Here is a 19011-nt window from a genome sequence, read left to right as displayed (position 1 = left end):
GAAGGAAGGGCCTTTATCGAAGCCATCGGTGATCTGCATGCAAATCACATCGGTGAAATCCTAGATCCTGATATGGAACAAGCACAGGATGACCAGAGAGCAATTGGTGAAGAATTTGATGAGGAATACATATCACGAGTTCCAGAAGGAATTGTAGATGTGAACTTGGATGATGAGAAAATTGATTGTGGATCCATTTACCGACGAATTGATGTATCGGATGAAGACAAAATGTGTAGTCATGTGAGGAATCTAGATTCTGATCAGAGACAGGTTTTTGATGGGACAATGAAATATTTGAAGGACGTAAGAAAGGCATCAAAACATGGTTATGTAGGAGATGACCCACCTTTGATCGTTACACACGGCGGAGCTGGTAGTGGGAAATCTTCATTAATTAGAGTAATATCACAATGGGCTGAAGCTATGTTGAGAACAGATGACTGAAATGCGGCTCAGCCTATCGTAATCCTTGCTGCCCCAACTGGAACTGCAGCAAGTAATATCAAAGGTTTAACACTGCATACAGCATTCTCTCTCCCGTTTGGTAATACGTTTACAAGGTTACCAGATAAAAAAAAACGAGACACAATGTGCACTCTTCTTGAAAAGGTAAAACTAGTCATTATTGATGAAATTTCTATGGTAAAAGCTGATCAACGGTATCAATTAAATGTACGTCTTCAAGAAATTATGGGTAACCAAGTAGATTTTGGTGGTCTAGCAGTGCTAATGTTCGGAGATTTCCTGCAGTTGTGACCTGTCTCGGCAATATATATATATATATATATATATATATATATATATATATATATATATATATATATATATATATATATATATATATATATATTCGAAGAACCGTCCAATGCAAAGTTCAAGTTATTGTACAATTTACGCTCTTTGTGGGACCTATTCTCATTCACAGAACTCTGTGACAATCATCGGCAAGGATCTCATAAAAATTATGCTGATATACTTGGTCGCATTAGATACGGAGAGAAAAACGCCAATAATATGGAATTGTTAAAAGCATGAGGGAATAAAAATCTCCCTTTGGATGCTATACATTTATTTGGCACCAATGCCGAAGTAAACAATTTCAATGACGTGCGACTTGAAGAAGAACCAAGAGTGGAATACATCATTATTGCAATCAATATTCAACCCACTCAGCAAAATTATGTACCTTGGCTTGGACGAGATCTCAGCGTCAACAACACACCGTTCCAAAATGTCTTGAAACTAAAATTGGGAGCAAAAATCATGGTCACTTATAATATCAATATCAAAGACAGACTATCAAAGACAGACAAAGACAGACTGAAACCAATGGGGAACTGTCCAATAAATAATCACAAAACCTGACACCGAAGAAGTCTGTGATATTTTAGTTGAGTTTCATGACATAGCAATTGGTGAACTTACCCGAAAATCAACTAAAAGAACGAATGGTCTAATTCCCATAACCAAAATGTTTGACTATTCACTTGGCAAGAAAGAAACCGAAAATACAACCCAACTGCGAGTCATTCAGTTTCCTCTCAAGCAAGCGTGGGCATCTACGGTGCACAAATTTCAAGGACAAACTATCCAATATCCAACTCTGCTAGTTGGTCATATGGAGAGAATTAAGATGCCATCACAGGCCTATGTATTATTTGGTCGTGTCCAATCATGTGAACAATTGTTTCTCTTGTGCTTTGATGAAAACAAGATGATAAAAGTCAACAAAGAAGCTTCAGCAGAAGCTACTCATGTTGCTAATGAAGCCTTTAATGCTCAGCCTCAAGAATAGACAATGAGCAATAATACTACAGCAAAAATAGTCCATCTCAATGTTCGTTCACTTCCCAAGCATTTTGAAGATTTGATATGTGATGACACTATAATCAGTGCTGATATAATCTGCCTGACAGAAACTTGGTTGCATAATGACAAGAATACCTATCATCTCAGAATTAACGGTTACCAAATGATCAACTGTTCAGCTGGACATGGAAAAGGATGTGTCATGTATGTAAAAGACAACATTAGGCCTGTGGCAGTGAAAACTAATCATGGTCCATTGTTTCAGATATTAGTCTCAGAATTTGAAAAACGTTGTGTTATTTGTGCATACAGAACATCAGGAAGTAGTCTTATCACCTTGAGAGAAACTTTCCGAACTCTTATTACATCAGTTCGAAAGTATATAATTTTAGGAGACATTAATGTAAACGCTTCCAATACCAATAGCCTGTCTAATGCATTGATGGTTCACTGACTAATGCAATAATCCATTGTATTATTCTGATCACGATGCTGTTTGTCTTGAATTTCCTCATAAAACCTAACCCTACAGATAATTTTCGATCAAATCCATAAATCACATCAATCTATCGATCTAACCATGGGCCATGGACAAAATTAATGCACTACATATAATATAAAATGTGTGAAAATGAAAAGATGTGTACAAATGGAGTGTATTGTATGTAAAATGATTGATGTAAATATATTAAATTGTATGTAAATTGTGTAAAACTTTTTAAAAAATTAAATGCGCTGGGCGATGCCCAACACAAAATTAAGCCGCAAATGATGATATGAAACTAGCCTCACTCTTGTGAGGTGTTCCGGTTTCTTTTTCTGATGAGATTAAAATCTTACCAAATTTCAAAACTATCTGTCGTCCGGGCTATCACTCACCTGAGAGTTGTATGAATAAACTTCCACGGGGTATGTTCACAATTCGAACTTGTTTTTTTCCCCTTTCGTCACTCATATTATCGAAAGCTTGATCCTCATACCTATGAATCGTTGGATACATTGCAAAACTTATAAACACCCAGAGATGCCGGCATTTGTGGCTTTATTTCATTTCTGCCCATGCCATAACCTCAAGAATCTGTTAAATTTAGCAGAATTACAAAATCAAAGCTCCAGAATTAAACTGCTAGTATTTCCGACTGCAAATAAAAAACAAGTGTTCAGTTGTTCAATTCGGACATCGTTTGACATTCTGGGCGTCTCCGGGAGGTGTTTAATATGACGGATCGGCGATCGCTAATCGTTTGCTAAGCCAGCCGTTCATAAATCAAACGTTTCATTGGAGTGCTTCCTTGAGTGCTTACGTCACTTGGCGAGCACTCTACAATATTTGTATCATCACTGAATACTGTATATCGATTGTCTTGAACAAAGTTCAGGGCCACTCGCCTGTGTTGGCTCCTCGTTGTTCTGTGGTGTCAGGTGGTGGCTGGCTCGCTGAAAATGTGCAATTTTATTTTACACCACGTTTCCCCTTTTTGCATGATTTTGTTTCATAATATGACTCATCACTGAAGCATAGATAAATTCATATAAAGACATTAAACGTTTTGTTTATGTCTTTATATGAAAAAGTTTCTTCAACCGTTTTATTGGAGTGCCTGGTTAAGCCACTTGGCGAGTGCTCTTCAAGCTTCGATGGTGATACCGCAATTCGATACCAGAGGTAGGAAGGCAAAATAAATTGGATGATTACAATGAGTAAAAAATATTTTCAGTTGTTACAAAATAATGAATCGCCACATCAATGCTGGATAACCGAGAGGTATGTATGCTCACTCCAAGCTGTCCAGCATGGGTTTAAATCCCGATGCAGCTATAAACGGTCATCCCTGTGTTTCACAGGTAGGGTGATTCCTCAATGTGTGTGTGCCATCTCTCAGATGGACATTAAACTGGACATCACATCTGCCAGAATCCCTTTCCCGTTCCCCTCCCCCTCTCCCCTCTCTCTCCCCTTTCCTCCCTCTCCACTTCCATCCCCTCTTTCTGTCTCACCCCTCTGCCTCTCTCCCACCCCTGTCCACCCCTCCCCTTTCTCCCACCCATATCTCGCTCTCTCTCTCTGCTGTCCTTCTCACTCTCACCCCTCTCCCTCTCTTTCCCACCACACACATATATATATATATATATTGTTGTGGTTACCAGATTCGCAAACCACCATTCAGGTCCCTTAGGTGAGGTATCTCGGTAAGTGCATGTGTAGTTAGGCCCAAACCCGTTGTCTAGTGGGAATACATGTCATTTATACGTGCTGCGACTCTTCAGGATAGCCGTTTTTCTTTTACTATCTTTATTTTGGACCAATCGCCATCACCACAACCACAACATCAACCACCAACCACAACCACCGCTTCACCACAACCGCCACGACCTTTACCGTCACAACTCGCCACCATCGCATCACCGTCATCTCGCGCCACTCATGGGCACCGATGCTGGACTCATGCAGAGCGCACGTGGAACAGCGTGTACAAAACCACGGATTTTCTGCTTCAAAAACGGATCGAAAACGACACACGCCCACTTTTTGCCGTCCAATCGGTGAGCGAGGGGCGAATTGGCCCCGCCCCCAGGGCGATCGATATATGCAAATTTGTGGATCAAAAAGCCTTCACGCCCACTTTTTGTCGGGCCAATGGGGAGCGAGTTGAAAGGTCAAAGGGAGGGGGTCAAAGGCGAAGTTACGGGGGGATAAAAAGGACGGTGTTCGTCAGTCAAGGGAGTCGTAAAAGTCGGAGCGAAAGAGTCAGCAGAACGAGAACGAGGGGTCGGAACGAGGAAGAAAGGAGTAGTAAAAGTCGGAACGAGGAAGGAAGGAGTCGGAACGAGTAAGTAAAGGTCGGAACGAGGCGAAGGAGTCGGAACAGAGAGTCAAGACTTCGCGGGCGGTGGAGCTGCTCGTCGTGTGCGTTGGAGTCGGAACGGAGGGGACGAGCTGTGGAGAGGCGGCGAGTCGGACGAAGGGTGCTCGCGTCGTGCAAGGAGCTGTGCACCCCTGGGAGGCCGGCAGCGCGACCTGGCCGAGGTGGAGACGCTCGTCGCACATAATAAAGATCCTCTATACCCCGAGCATCAGCAACCCCCCCTCCTGTTTCCCCCCGCGCTGAGATAGTGCGACCAAGGGGGCCCCGTTCCCACCCCCCTGCCAGGCACTGTCCACGAGGCCCGCGGGTTGCGGGGCCATCGCCGCTCCGCGTCTCATCACCAGACGGGTAGGCCCGACCAGGTCTCGGCCCCAGGCCTACCTCATTCTTGAGGGTATTTCTTTTCCTTGGTTTTGGGTATGTGTTGTCGGCGCCGTCTGTGAAGTAGAATTGTATAAGTGTTGCCGTGTGCTCGGTAGTCGGTATTAGCTCTGCACTGTGTTTTCACTTTTATGTTTGCTTTTTGTGTAAATGGAATTGTGTTTTCTTTTTTTTGTGTGCATTTGGTGGAATTGTATTTGTGTGCTTCCCGTGTGCCGAGAATAAATGTGCTTTATTGTTGAACTGTTCTCCCGCTTCGCTTCGTCTTTTCCCCATTGAATCCCCATCTTGCTTCACGTAAAGGGTTGGTAGTGGGCTGAATACGCCCGATAATTAATCGAACCGTCGAGGTCGACGATAACACCGCTCGGTTATTCTGATAGTACGGAACGGGTCGCTTAAGTGGCCCGTGTCCGAAGTCGACCTGCGGCGAGGTGCGATCGCCCGGTCTACCCTCCGCGTGGGTACTTAGGTAGTTCGAATTTGGCGAGCAACCCTATCCCACGCGGGGGCTGATTGGCTCGATCGCGGTGAGACCGAAAGGTCCACCCGTGACTGGTTCCCGGCGTTAGTCCGAGAGGGTCACGACTGGATTGTCCGTCCGGTGGGCGACGTGCCGCGATTCGAGTTACGTGGCCGTCGCACGCCGGCGGGCGCGAAGACCGCAACACTGGTGTCAGGAGTGGGATATAAACTCATCGCCCTCCTCGCGGCACTGGTACCGGAGAACAGGAAAACGGGCTCTCCTGTCTCCGGCTAAATTCACGGGAATCGGTCCAGGGGTGAGAGAAGCGACCCCCGATTCCCTCCAAATTACGAGCGAGCGAAATTAACCCTTCACGAGAAGCAAGATGGCGTCTCAAGGCGAGCGGGAGCCGGGGGTATTAGAAATGTATATGTGTAGTAATGTAGAATCCATGGTCCAGGATGGAATCCCCGAGCAGGAAATGTTGATTGTGCAGGAACACGGACTCGCCCAACTGAACCCAGAACCTGAGGTGGGTGCGGCAGCGGCCGCAGTGTATGACACCTCCCCCCCCCCTCTCCACCAAGACCCTTCCCCAACCCTTGCCGAAACGGCTCAGCTGAGTGCATCCAACATGGCCCAGCTATTCACCATGCTGGCGGCAATGAACGAAAAGATGAATGCGAAAATGATCGAAAAAATGGATGCGAATATGAAGAACGAAATGAAAGGCATGAACGAAAAGATGGATACAAATACAAATGAAGTGAAAACGACGATGGATGCGAATACACAACAAATAAACGAAAAGATGGATACAAAAATGAACGGAATGGAAACAAACATGAAAGAAGAAATGAAAAAGCTGCGGGGTGAGACGCAGAACATGGGCCGAAGCCTGCAGGCGGGCATGAAGGCCGTGACCGGGGGAGATAAAAATGGCGACTCCACGTGTGGGAGCAAACGAGCTGGGTGGGGGTGCAACGGCTGACAGCCCGCGGTGGAGGCGGGTGAAAAAATAATTCGTGGAACGTGTTGGGCGAGGGTCGTGACGATGACCGAAAGGGAAAAATTAAATGGGGAGACCAAAACGTGTGAGACGAGACACGAGGTGACGACAACGGAAATAATAGTTGAGACAAGGGAGGTAAAGGGTGAAGAGTTGGCAGAGACACGGGAGACAGAAAAAATAGAGGGAAGACTACACGATGAAGATGGGGTAAGTGACGCACACACACACACGGAGGTAGTGGAGGATAATGGGGGTGAGCTCGCGGAGCGTGTAGGGACCCGGTGCGAGCAGCGGGATGGCCTCCTCCAGGAACGAGGGGAGGGAGTATGCCCCCTTGAGGTGAGTCACGACCAGGTGAGTTCGGTCGTGCTTTGCGAGGTTGAGAGGAGGAGTGCTGTGGACGGGTGCACGGAGAGCTTGGGGGGTATAGAGGCCCCGGAGACCCTTGTGGGGACACGAATCCCCAGTGTGGTTGTCCCTGTGTGAGTGCGTCCCCGTGTGTGGAAGCGACCCCGTGTGTGAGTGGTGTGGTGGCGATGGTGCCAGAGTGCGTGCTTCCCAGCACGCCGGGTGTGGATGGGGCACCGTGTGTGGAAGAGGCCGTGTGTGTGAGTGAAACGGCCTGTATGGATGAGGCACCGCGGGTTAGTGCCCCCGCGTGTATGAGTGAGGCACGGTGTGTGGATGAGGCACAGCGGTTGAGTGCCCTCACGTGTGTGGGTGAGGCACCGCGGGTGAGTGCCCCCGCGCGAGTGAATGGAGCACCACGTGTGAGTAGTATGGTTTGTGTGAGTAGTGAGGCACGCGTGAGTGAACGGCCGTGTGCAAGGTCGTTGTGTGCAAGGGAGACCGTGTGTGTGAGAGAGCGGTATGTGAGGGAGATGTCGGTCGGCATGCGGGAGCACGCAGCCGCGTCTCCCCGTGTGAATGTGATGGTGTGGACTGTGTGCGTCGTAACACGCAGGTATGCGTGGGTGGAATGGAGACGGAGACGGCGACATGGGAGAAACGAAAGCCGAGTAGCGGCTGTAGTTGTTTCGCGGACCGTGCCGGGTTCACCCAGCAGTGAGCACGCGGTTCGTGCTGTGCAACGCACGAGACCACCACGTGCTCGCTTGCGAGAGTGAAGTCCCGGTCCGGAAACGCACGCGGTGGATTTGCCGATCCCGCGGACGGACAAAGTTTAGGCAGGTAAATGGATTTGGACCGGACGGGTTCTCCACGCGATCGTGCGTGTTAAGCTCCAACGGGCAAAGCACATGTGTTCGCGTGGGGAACCCCTCGAGACGTGTGGCTTGTGTTTTTTTTTATATGCGCACGGTGACGTCATGGCTGCACGTGTGGTTGGAATCCGGCAGGAGGGGTATCCCGGCCGATGGTACCGTCGTCCAAGGAGGGACGAGGAACACGTGCAGCTGCATGACGTCACGGGCAGGTGCAAAGTGCGCGAGCTCTGAGTTGCCGCGCTGGCGCTGCGCATGGAAAAAAAAAAAAAAGCAAGCCTCACTTTCGGGTGTACAGGATTCCTGGGCAAGGGGTGGAAGACCCCCTTACCTGGGCACAGGATGAAAACTAGTTAGGGGGAAGGGTTAGCTTAGTTAGACCGACTTCATGGGGCAGGGGTAAGTCCTCATGGAGTCCGTGGAATGGATTAGTTAGAGGGATTGTAGCCAGATTTAGGATGGGAAAATGGGAAATGATTTTTGATGATTTGGAGACAGAGACAGACTTTGAGTGTGTAGAGTTGACGTAGTTTAGCTACGTAGTGTTAAAAGGAACGTGCTGTAGTGTAAGGGATGACGTGGGAGCACGAGTTAGTTAGGGGATGTAGTTAGAAGGATGGCAGAGTTCAGCGGTGAGTGGGTTGAAGAGTTGTGGGTTGTGAGGTGAGTACGCGTACATGTTGAGTGAGTGAGGCCAGCGGGTCTGTGTGTGTGGAGCGATTGGGGAATGCATGGTGCGATGAGTGATTGGGGGGAGGAGTGACTCCCGCCCAAGGGACCCCGGGGTCAGTGTAGAGTGAGTTAGCTGGGTTAGTCAAATTGAAAAATGGAGGTCGTTTTGCTGTTGGTGGGAAAGTAGGCTCGAGACCCATTTGGAGGGGTGCAGGAGCCCTGTTGACGGGCTTGGGAGCGTGGCTGCGAAAGGTGAGTATCGCTGGTGGGTACCCCGGGCACCAGGCTAGTCGGCCGCGGTAGGCCATGGGCCCATGGGGGGCCGGGATAGAGTGGTGGGCACGGGTGCGCCTGCTTGGTGCGGGGGCCCGGGGCGCCATTAGCCGCGTGGGCAGTGTTGTGGGCACGGGTGACCCTCGGAAAGGGGCCCGGGAGGCCGGCCTGCCACGTGTGCGTTTCAGGGGAGGTGCCATGGGGGGCACTCCCCGGTGTTAGGGAGCTGGTAGGCTCGGAGGCAGTGTAGTGCCCGGGGGTGCCATAGCGGGAGATTCGGCAGAGGGTCGTGCCTGCCAAAGGGAGCCACGTGTCCCAGCCAGGAGACCGTGTGAGGGCACGGAGAGAAAATTGGGGGGCGAGGCCCGAAATTGTAAGGACACCAACACAGGCGACGGGAATCTGGGTTGTTAGAACCAATAGTTTAAGCGAGAGGCGCTTGTTGAAAGCCCCGGGGTAGTTTAACAGTTAAATGGATAGGGTAGATTAGGAAGTGTACCCCTCCGCACCATCCATCCCCTTGCTCTCGTTGTGGGCCGCTGGACCCACTTTGGGTTAGATCGCCGAACTCTGGGGAGGCCATTCTGAGGCTTCGTTGGGCCTCGACACAGGACGTTAGCTCTCCCTTATTCCCCTCCGGGAAGGGAACGTAGGGGTTGGGAGTAGGCTAGGTGACAGGATAGGTTAGCCGAACAAGGACGATAAAGGGGGTTAGGGGACGATTTATAGTGGGTAAGTAAAAATAAAAACAACAAAAAAAATAAGTTGGGGCTAAATTGGGGTTTGACAAATTAAGGGAGTGGGTATGTACAGTGACAGGCAAAGGCGATAGGTGGGAGGGAGACAGGTAGGTAGGTCCGAGCCCGCCTTCCAAATGGCCAGCACCACCGCACTCCCTCCACCAACCTCCACTGAACGGCAAAGGCTGGCCAGCTTCATCTGCTGGCTGCGTTGCTGCGAGGCAGAGGCCGGCCAACTTCATCGGCAGCTGTTGTTTTGCTGCAAGGCCTGTGCCATCGGCTGGCCGTGTTTTTCTTCAAGGCCTGTGCCGGCCAACTTCATCGGCAGCTGTTGTTTTGCTGCGAGGCCTGTGCCGGCTGGATCATCGGCAGCTGTGTGCTGCAAGGCCTGTGCCGGCCAGTTCAGCTGCTGGCTGTTTTTCTTCGAGGCCTGTGCCGGCCAGTTTGTCTGCCGGCTGTGTTTGCCTGCAGCGGCCTTCTTCTGCGGGCTGTGTTTGCCTGCTCACCTTTGCCATGCCATGCCCACTGCCCATGTTCACAAGCCCCGTTCAATTTTTGCTTTGCCCCCCCCTGTTCATTTCCATGTGCGCCAGGATCTGAAAGCAACAGTTTGCAAGCTGCAAGAACTGCCCTGTTGGCAGCTACAACACGGGCCTGCAGTGGCGGCCCGTGCACCGTGTTTGTGTTCATGCATCCATCCGTTGTGCTCATTGCGTGTGCCACTTGAGCTGGCACGGAGACTGCGTTGTGCAGCCCAAGCACCGTTGTGGTTCACTGAGTTCAGTTCAAAAGGGAAGGCCTTGGACTGCGTGTGAGCAGCCAGCCACGTTCCGTCACCTGCATTGTTTGAGTCAGAGACTGCATGTGGGCAGCCTGGCTCCCTGCGAACTGCTTTCTTTTTGCAGAGTTCGATGATCCTGGGCCATGGTTTAGTGTAAAATTTGTAAGTTAAGGTTAAGATGTACTGTACATATGAGTGCGCCCCCGGCATGTTTGTCTTAGCGCCGGCAATTTTATTTAAGTCGTCCGTGTGAGTGAGTTTGTTTAGGTAGTTACGCAGCCGTCAGGTTATTTATTTTGGGGACACGAATACCATGAATGTCGCACTCAGGGATCCGTAGGTAAAATGTACTAGGGGAAAACTACACATGATGGCACACGAAAATTTGACGACTCGGGACGAGTCTGTAAAAAGGGAAGGGGGTAGTGTTGTGGTTACCAGATTCGCAAACCACCATTCAGGTCCCTTAGGTGAGGTATCTCGGTAAGTGCATGTGTAGTTAGGCCCAAACCCGTTGTCTAGTGGGAATACATGTCATTTATACGTGCTGCGACTCTTCAGGATAGCCGTTTTTCTTTTACTATCTTTATTTTGGACCAATCGCCATCACCACAACCACAACATCAACCACCAACCACAACCACCGCTTCACCACAACCGCCACGACCTTTACCGTCACAACTCGCCACCATCGCATCACCGTCATCTCGCGCCACTCATGGGCACCGATGCTGGACTCATGCAGAGCGCACGTGGAACAGCGTGTACAAAACCACGGATTTTCTGCTTCAAAACGGATCGAAAACGACACACGCCCACTTTTTGCCGTCCAATCGGTGAGCGAGGGGCGGGTGGCCCCGCCCCCAGGGCGATCGATATATGCAAATTTGTGGATCAAAAAGCCTTCACGCCCACTTTTTCTCGGGCCAATGGGGAGCGAGTTGAAAAGGTCAAAGGGAGGGGGTCAAAGGCGAAGTTACGGGGGGATAAAAGGACGGTGTTCGTCAGTCAAAGGAGTCGTAAAAGTCGGAGCGAAAGAGTCAGCAGAACGAGAACGAGGGGTCGGAACGAGGAAGAAAGGAGTAGTAAAAGTCGGAACGAGGAAGGAAGGAGTCGGAACGAGTAGTAAAGGTCGGAACGAGGCGAAGGAGTCGGAACAGAGAGTCAAGACTTCGCGGGCGGTGGAGCTGCTCGTCGTGTGCGTTGGAGTCGGAACGGAGGGGACGAGCTGTGGAGAGGCGGCGAGTCGGACGAAGGGTGCTCGCGTCGTGCAAGGAGCTGCGCACCCCTGGGAGGCCGGCAGCGCGACCTGGCCGAGGTGGAGACGCTCGTCGCACATAATAAAGATCCTCTATACCCCGAGCATCAGCAACCCCCCTCCTGTTTCCCCCCGCGCTGAGATAGTGCGACCAAGGGGGCCCCGTTCCCACCCCCCTGCCAGGCACTGTCCACGAGGCCCGCGGGTTGCGGGGCCATCGCCGCTCCGCGTCTCATCACCAGACGGGTAGGCCCGACCAGGTCTCGGCCCCAGGCCTACCTCATTCTTGAGGGTATTTCTTTTCCTTGGTTTTGGGTATGTGTTGTCGGCGCCGTCTGTGAAGTAGAATTGTATAAGTGTTGCCGTGTGCTCGGTAGTCGGTATTAGCTCTGCACTGTGTTTTCACTTTTATGTTTGCTTTTTGTGTAAATGGAATTGTGTTTTCTTTTTTTGTGTGCATTTGGTGGAATTGTATTTGTGTGCTTCCCGTGTGCCGAGAATAAATGTGCTTTATTGTTGAACTGTTCTCCCGCTTCGCTTCGTCTTTTCCCCCATTGAATCCCCATCTTGCTTCACGTAAAGGGTTGGTAGTGGGCTGAATACGCCCGATAATTAATCGAACCGTCGAGGTCGACGATAACACCGCTCGGTTATTCTGATAGTACGGAACGGGTCGCTTAAGTGGCCCGTGTCCGAAATCGACCTGCGGCGAGGTGCGATCGCCGGTCTACCCTCCGCGTGGGTACTTAGGTAGTTCGAATTTGGCGAGCAACCCTATCCCACGCGGGGGCTGATTGGCTCGATCGCGGTGAGACCGAAGGTCCACCCGTGACTGGTTCCCGGCGTTAGTCCGAGAGGTCACGACTGGATTGTCCGTCCGGTGGGCGACGTGCCGCGATTCGAGTTACGTGGCCGTTCGCACGCCGGCGGGCGCGAGACCGCAACAATATATATATATATATATATATATATATATATATATATATATATATATATATCTGTGTATATATATATATATATATATATATATATATATATATATATATCTGTATATATCTGTATATATATATATATATATATATATATATATATATATCTGTATATATCTGTATATATATATATATATATATATATATATATATATATGTATATATATATATATATATATATATATATATCTGTTTTCAATGTGTAAATATATATATTATATATGTGTGTAGATATATATATATATATATATATATATATATATATATATATATATATATATATATGTGTGTGTGTGTAGATATATATATGTGTGTAGATATATATAAATATATATATATATATATATATATATATATATATATATATATATATATATATATATATATATATATATATATATATATATATATATATATATATATATATATCTTCTTCTTCTTCTTTCGGCTGCTCCCGTTAGGGGTCGCCACAGCGGATCATCCATATGATCCGCATAGTGATTTGGCACATGTTTTACGCCAGATGCCCTTCCTGCCGCAACCCTGGTCGCCTCTTACGACACAGGGATATGGTACACCTATTTTAACCGGGGTATACACCGGCCCAGTACACTGGTACTCATTTCGCCGACCTCGGAAGGATAACAGGCTGAGTCAACCCCCTGGTGTATTAATTCAGTGGCCCAACGGGGCTTGAACTCAGGACCTTTTGGATCCCAAGCCGCTGCCCTAACCACTGCGCCAACACACCAGGCATATATATATATATATATATATATATATATATATATATATATATATATATATATATATATATATATATATATATATATATATATATATATATATATATATATATATATATATATATATATATATATATATATATATATATATATATATATATATATATATATATATATATGTGTGTAGATATATATATATATATATATATATATATATATATATATGTGTGTGTAGATATATATATATATATATCTTCTTCTTCCTCTTTCGGCTTGTTCCCGCTAGGGGTCGCCACAGCGGACCAACTGTCTCCATTTTGCTCTATCCTCCACATCTTCCATTGACACTCCAACCACCCGCATGTCCGCCCTCACCGCATCCATGAACCTCTTCTTTGGCCTTCCTCTTCTCCTCCTGCCTGGCGGCTCCATCTTCAACATCCTTCTCCCGATATACTCCGTTTCCCTCCTGTGCACATGTCCAAACCATCTCAATCTCGCCTCTCTCACTTTGTCTCCAAACCGTCCTACCTGCGCTGTCCCTCTAATACACTCATTTCTTATCCTATCCATCCTCGTCACTCCCAACGAGAATCGCAGCATCTTTAACTCTGCCACCTCCAGCTCTGCTTCCTGTCTTTTTGTTAGCGCCACCGCCTCCAAACCATACAACATAGCTGGTCTCACTACCGTCTTGTATACTTTCCCCTTCACTCTTGCAGCTACCCTTCTGTCACAAATCACTCCTGCAACTCTTCTCCACCCACTCCATCCTGCCTGCACTCTCTTTTTCACTTCTCTCCCACACTCTCCGTTACTTTGGACAGTTGATCCCAAGTATTTAAACCAATCCACCTTCCCCACCTCAACTCCTTGCAACTGCACCATACCACCACCCTCCCTCTCATTTACGCACATGTACTCCGTCTTACTCCTACTGACGAACATTCCCCTTCTCTCCAGTGCGTACCTCCACCTCTCAAGGCTCGATTCAGCCTGCTCCCTACTCTCCCTACAGATCATGATGTCATCTGCGAACATCATGGTCCATGGAGACTCCAGTCTGATCTCGTCCGTCAACCTGTCCATCACCATTGCAAACAGGAAAGGGCTCAGAGTCGATCCTTGGTGCAATCCCACTTTAACCTTAAACCGGTCCGTCATTCCTACCGCACACCTCACCGCTGTCACACTGTCCTCATACATATCCTGCACGATCCTCACATACTTCTCCACCACTCCCGACTTCCTCATACAATGCCACAACTCCTCTCTTGGCACCCTATCATAAGCTTTCTCTAAATCCACAAACACACAATGTAACTCTTTCTGGCCTTCCCTATACTTCTCCATCAACATTCTCAAAGCAAACATCGCATCAGTGGTGCTCTTTCCTGGCATAAACCCATATTGCTGCTCACAGATCGTCACCTCTCCTCTCAACCGAGCTTCCACTACTCTTTCCCACAACTTCATGGTGTGGCTTAACAACTTTATCCCTCTGTAATTTCCACAGCTCTGCACATCACCCTTATTCTTGAAAATCGGAATCAGTACACTTAATCTCCACTCCTCCGGCATCCTCTCACTTTCCAAGACTTTATTAAACAATCTGGTTAACAACCCCACTGCCATCTCTCCTAAGCACTTCCATGCCTCCACTGGTATACCATCTGGGCCAACCGCCTTTCCACTTTTCATCTTCTTCATAGCAGACCTCACTTCATCCTTACTGATCCACCCCACTTCCAGATTCACTATCTCCACCTCTTCCAACCTTCTCTCTCTCTCATTTTCTTCATTCATCAGCTCCTCAAAGTACTCCATCCACCTTCTCAACACACTCTCCTCGCTGGTCAGCACATTCCCATTTGCGTCCTTTATCACCCGAACCTGCAGCACATCCTTCCCAGCTCGGTCCCTCTGTCTTGCCAATCGGTATAAATCCTTTTCCCCTTCTTTTGTATCCAGCTTCTCATACAGCTCGTCATATGCCTTTTCCTTGGCCTTTGCCACCTCTCTTTTTGCTTTTCGACGCCACTCCTTGTACTCCTGCCGACTTTCTTCATCTCTCTGACTATCCCACTTCTTTTAGCCAACCCCTTCTTCCTTATACTTTCCTGTACTTCCTCATTCCACCACCAAGTCTCCTTATCTTCCTTCCTCTGTCCAGATGTCACACCAAGTACCTTCCGAGCTATCTCCCTCACAACTTCTGCTGTCGTTGCCCAATCATCCCACCCATCTTTACCACCATCCAGCGCCTGTTTCACCTCCTCCCTAAATTTCACGCAACAGTCTTCCTCCTTCAGCTTCCACCATCTGGTCCTTGGTTCAGCCCTCACTCTCTTCCTCAACCTCACCTCGAAAGTCATCCTACAGACCACCAATCGATGCTGTCGAGCTACACTCTCCCCTGCCACAACCTTACAGTCACGAATCTCTTTCAGGTTGCATCTCCTACTTAAGATGTAATCCACCTGTGTGCACTTTCCTCCACTCTTGTATGTCACCCTGTGTTCCTCCTTCTTCTTGAAATACGTGTTTACCACTGCCATTTCCATTCTTTTTGCAAACTCTACCACCATTTGCCCTTCCACATTTCTCTTGTTGAGACCGTACCTCCCCATCACCTCCTCATCCTCTTTATTACCTTCCCCAACATGACCATTGAAATCTGCTCCAATCACCACTCTTTCATCCTTGGATACACTCTCCACCACTTCATCTAACTCACTCCAGAAATCTTCTTTATATTCCATCTCACACCCCATATGTGGGGCATATGCACTGATGACATTCATCATCACCCCTTCAATTTCCAACTTCACACTCATCACTCGGTCAGACACCCTCCTCACCTCCAATACCCTCTTGACATGATCTTCCTTCAGGATTATCCCGACACCATTTCTCCTCCCATCCACACCATGGTAGAACAGTTTGAAACCACCTCCAATGCTCCTCGCCTTACTCCCCATCCACTTGGTCTCTTGTACACACAGTATGTCCACCTTTCTTCTCTCCATCATATCAGCCAACTCTCGCCCTTTGCCAGTCATCGTCCCAACATTCAGAGTTCCAACTCTCACCTCCACACTTCTACCCTTCCCCCTCTCCCACTGCCTCCGGACTCGCCTTCCCCGTCTCCTTCTCCTCCTTCGCCCAGCAGTAGCACAATTTCCACTGGTACCCTGCTGACCACCGGTACCGGTGGCGGTCGTTGGTAACCCGGGCCTCGACCGATCCGGTATGGAAATTCGTTTTGTTGTCCGCATAATAATTTGGCATAGGTTTTTACGCCGGATGCCCTTCCTGACGCAACCCTGGTCGCCTCTTACGACACACAGGGATATGGTACACCTATTCTAACCGGGGCATATATATATACATATATATGTGTGTGTAGATATATATATATATATATATATATATATATATATATATATATATATATATATGTGTGTAGATATATATATATATATATACATATATATGTGTGTGTAGATATATATATATATATATATATATGTGTGTGTAGATATATATATATATATATATATATATATATATATATATATATATATATATATATATATATATATATATATACATATATATATACAGCTCTGGAAACAATTAAGAGACCACTGCAAAATTATCCGTTTTTCTGCTTTTACTATTTATAGGTATGTGTTTGAGTAAAATGAACATTTTTGTTTTATTCTATAAACTACTGACAACATTTCTCCCAAATTCCAAATAAAAATATTGTCATTTAGAGCATTTATTTGCAGAAAATGACAACTGGTCAAAATAACAACAAAGATTCAGTGTTTTCAGACCTCAAATAATACAAACAAAACAAGTTCATATTCATTTTTAAACAACACAATACTAATGTTTTAACTTTGGAAGAGTTCAGAAATAAATATTTTGTGGAATAACCCTAATTTTCAATTACAACTCTCATGCGTCTTGGCATGCTCTCCACCAGTCTTTCACATTGCTGTTGGGTGACTATATGCCACTCCTGGCGCAAAAAATTCAAGCAGCTCGGCTTTCTTTGATGGCTTGTGACCATCCATCTTCCTCTTGATCACTTTCCAGAGGTTTTCAATGGGGTTGAGGTCTGGAGATTGGGCTGGCCATGACAGGGTCTTGATCTGATGGTCCTCCATCCACACCTTGATTGACCTGGCTGTGTGGCATGGAGCATTGTCCTGCTGGAAAAATCCAATCCTCAGAGTTGGGGAACATTGTCAGAGCAGAAGGAAGCAAGTGTTCTTCCAGGACAACCTTGTACATGGCTTGATTCCTGAGTCCTTCACAAAGACAAATCTGCCCGATTCCAGCCTTGCTGAAGCACCCCCAGATCATCACCGATCCTCAACCAAATTTCACATTGTGTGCGAGACACTGTGGCTTGTAGACCTTTCCAGGTCTCCGTCTAACCATTAGACGACAAGGTGTTGGGCAAAGCTGAAAATTGGACTCATCAGAGAAGATGACCTTACTCCAATCCTCTACGGTCCAATCCTTATGGTCTTTTGCAAACCTCAGCCTGGCTCTTCTTTGCTTCTCATTGATGAAGGGCTTTTTCTAGCTTTGCCCGACTTCAGCCCTGCCCCTTGGAGCCTTTTTTGAACTGTCCTCATCACGCACTTCACCCCAGCTGCTGTTTGCCATTCTTTTTGTAGGTCACTTGATGTCATTCTGCGGTTGTTGAGTGACATTCGAATGAGTTGGCAGTCATCCCGGTCAGTGGAAAGTCGTTTTCGCCCTCTGCCAGTCTGCAGCTTTGTTGTCCCCAATGTCTGCTGCTTGACCTTGTTCTTTTGAACCACCGTCTTTGAAATTTTATGGATGGAAGCAACGTGACGCTCACTGTATCCCTCTGCCGGTAAAGCCAGCATTGAACCCTTCTTTTCCTCACTCGAAACTATTCTTTTCAACTCTTTTGGCATTTTCAATAGTTATTTTTTTGATTCCAATTACTTTTGAGGTACTACTAGCACTGTTTTTGCCATCCAGCTGGTCTTATTGCAAGAGGATAGTGATGACCACAGCAGTGGTTTTTATACTTTTCCTTGTTAAATAAGATTCGGTTCAGGTGATCACCTAATCAGTACCTCACTAAGTAGAATGAGGTGTGTCTGTGTTGGAATTCAACAGACACTGGAATGGAATGGCTGCCATACATGAAGAAATGCTGATTTAATTTTTTTTTGGAGTGGTCTCATTTTTTTCCAGAGCTGCATATAGATATGTGTTTTCTATACATATATATATATATATATATATATATATATATATATATATATATATATATATATATATATATATATGTATACATATAATATGCGTGTGTGTGTTTTCATATATAGATTTATATTGTTGTAGAATTCCCGCCCAGCAGCGTGCAAATGACCGCGTCTAACCAATAGCGGCCGCTTCGCCCACCGAACGGACCATCCAGTCGCGGCTTTCCAGATGAACGTCGGAAACCAGCCACGGGTGTGTTTTTAACCACACCACAACCTTGTCCGCACTCTACGCATATGCTACAGGGTCCGATCGCCAAATCTTCGATTTACCTAATTATTCGCGCGGGTAGGTTACCGAGAGATTGTACCTCAACGGGACCGCTTGGAAACGAGCCGCTTAAGCAGCTCGCTTCCTTTTGGGATAACCGAGCGGGGTATTATCGCGCAGTCCCGTTGGACCCGATCACTTTACCGGCTATTTAACAACCAACTATATTCCGAGTGCAAGATGGGGCAGTTCAATG

The 19011-nt window shown here is 47.1% G+C and overlaps 1 pseudogene; it reads right to left on the bottom strand.

Annotated features, from left to right (window-relative positions):
- Positions 1-460: 460 nt before the first annotated feature.
- LOC147022554 (uncharacterized) overlaps positions 461-19011 on the bottom strand; it is a 25275-nt pseudogene continuing 6724 nt past the window's right edge.

This window comes from Eptatretus burgeri, chromosome 7 (genome assembly GCF_056783735.1).
Source record: "Eptatretus burgeri isolate ZD-2024b chromosome 7, Ebu_testis_v1, whole genome shotgun sequence".
Classification (NCBI taxonomy): Eukaryota; Metazoa; Chordata; class Myxini; order Myxiniformes; family Myxinidae; genus Eptatretus; species Eptatretus burgeri.
Note: the sequence above shows the minus strand (reverse complement) of the source record. Positions and strands in the feature narration are given on the sequence as shown.